The sequence below is a fragment of the Cricetulus griseus genome, chromosome 6 (genome assembly GCF_003668045.3).
Source record: "Cricetulus griseus strain 17A/GY chromosome 6, alternate assembly CriGri-PICRH-1.0, whole genome shotgun sequence".
Classification (NCBI taxonomy): domain Eukaryota; kingdom Metazoa; phylum Chordata; class Mammalia; order Rodentia; family Cricetidae; genus Cricetulus; species Cricetulus griseus.
Window position 1 is genome coordinate 47,139,180 of NC_048599.1, and position 2,269 is coordinate 47,141,448.

The following is a 2,269-nucleotide window of genomic DNA, read 5'->3' on the forward strand; positions in this document are numbered from 1 at the left end:
CCTCAGGGATGTATTTCTTAACAGCAAGCAAGGCTAAATTAAGCGTTTCCTCTGTGGGAGGGAATGTTTAGAGAGATCACTTAAGTCCAGTGCTTTATTTTTTTTTCATGAATGAAAAAAATAAATTAAAAAAAAAAAGTTTTGCCACCAACATCCTCCAAAGTCGGAAATTCCAGTTAACACAGCTCCCAGCTCCACTTCCTGCTGCAGAAGGAAGATGGGTTCCAGTCCAGATATTCTGGGCCCAGCCTTGGCTGGCTTCCCTAGATGAGGTGTTTATTTGGCCACTGCCACATTCCTTCTCCACTCCCCGTCCCATTGCAAGCTTTCCTCCTCCCTAGGGCAGAGGAAAGTGCAGGCCCCATTTCAAACAGCTTTCCCTTCCTCTGTGCTCCCATCCCTCCCAGTTGCTCATCTTTCCTGCTCAAGCTCTGCTCATCACCCAAGCCCTTGGAAGCCTTCTGTCCTCGTCACTCATTAAAACCATTCTTTTGTTCGTTTCTAGTTTTGAGACAGAACCCTGGAATGTAGCCCAGGCTGACATCCTGCTCCCACTTCCTGGGATTTTAGGTGGCTACCATGACAGCTACTCATTCACACATGGTGTTGTTAGGGATAGAACCCAGAGACTCGTGCATTCTAGGCAAGTGCTCCATAAAGGGACTCTGGCAAGCCCATGCACAGCAAACATGGCTCTGGCAGGCCTTGCCCTTCTCTTCCATTCCCTCTGCCTTGCTAAATCTATTAGATTACATTCCTAAGCTAGCCCTCAAGGACTAGTCCCTTATTTGGCTGCTTCCTCTTTCAGAGACTCACTACCAAAGTTCAGCAATCAAAAGCCCCCTTTGGTTCACCTAATTAACATGCTCAATTAAAATTAAGCACCTCATCCTAACACAGGGTTTCCCCTTTACCTTTATAAACGGCTATTTGCCTCTATACCATGTCTGTCTCTCCTCTATCCAGAGGCAGTCCTTTGTCAGCCCCTGCCCCACTCCCAACAAATACCCCACCCCCTTTCCTTTGTCCCCTTTCCCTTCTCCCTCTACCTCCTTTACCACCACAGACCACCACCTTATTCTAACCCAGACCTCCCCTTTTTCTCTTCTTAAAAATTACACCAGCAAGGTCATTTGTTACTGCTTATCTGCCTGAGTGACAAAGCAGCCACTTTAACTTTTCTTCCCCATTTAATAAAGGATCTCTGTGAATATGTGTGTTTGGGTGTTGTTTGTGCCTAATCCAGGTGAAAGTGGATTTTTTTTTTCATACAATGTATTCTGATTATGGTTTCCCCTCCCCTAACTCCTCTGAGAACCTACACCTCCCCTCCCATCTGAATCCACAGCCTTTATGTCTCTCCTTGAAAAACAGACATCTAAAGAAGAAGATAAAAATAAAGTGATCGCTTCGGCAGCACATATACTAAAATTTGAATGATACAGAGAAGATTAGCATGGCCCCTGCACAAGGATGAAGCGTTCCATATTTTTTGACAAAGAAGCTAAAATATACAATGGGAAAAAAAAGAAGGCATCTTCAACAAATGGCGCTGGCATAACTGGATGCTAGCATGTAGAAGACTGCAGGTAGATCCATGTCTATCGACATGAACAAAACTTAAGTCCAAATGGATCAAAGACTTCAACTTAAATCCAGCCACACTGACCCTCTCAGAAGAGAAAGCAGGAGGTGCCCTTGAATGAGGTACAGGAGACCACTTCCTGAACATAATACCAGTAGCACAGACACTGAGATCAACAATTAATAAATGGGACCTCCTGAAACTGAGAAGCTTCTGTAAGGAAAAGAACACGGTCAACAAGACAAAACGGCAGCCCACAGAATGGGAAAAGATATTCACCAACCCCAAATCTGACAGAGGGCTGATCTCCAAATTTTACAAAGAACTTAAAAAACTAGGCATCAAAAAAAAAAAAAAAACCCAATTAAAAAGTTGGGTACAGAACTAAATAGAGAATTCTCAATAGAGGAATCTAAAATGGCTGAAAGACACATAAGAATGTGCTCAACATCCTTAGCCAACAGGGAAATGCGAATCAAAACAACTCTGAGATTCTATCTTACTCCTGTCAGAATGGCTAAAATCAAAAACACAATGACAGTTTATGCTGGAGAGGATGTGGAGAAAGGGGAACACTTCTCCACTGCTGGTGGGAGTGCAAACTTGTACAGCCACTTTGGAAATCAGTATGGCGGTTCCTCAGGAAAATGAGAATCAGTCTACCACAAGATCCAGCAATTCCAC

The 2,269-nt window shown here is 43.7% G+C and overlaps 1 pseudogene; it reads left to right on the forward strand.

Annotated features, from left to right (window-relative positions):
* The first annotated feature begins 1,401 nt into the window (after positions 1-1,401).
* LOC113836450 lies at positions 1,402-1,493 on the forward strand (annotated as a pseudogene).
* The last annotated feature ends 776 nt before the right edge of the window (positions 1,494-2,269 follow it).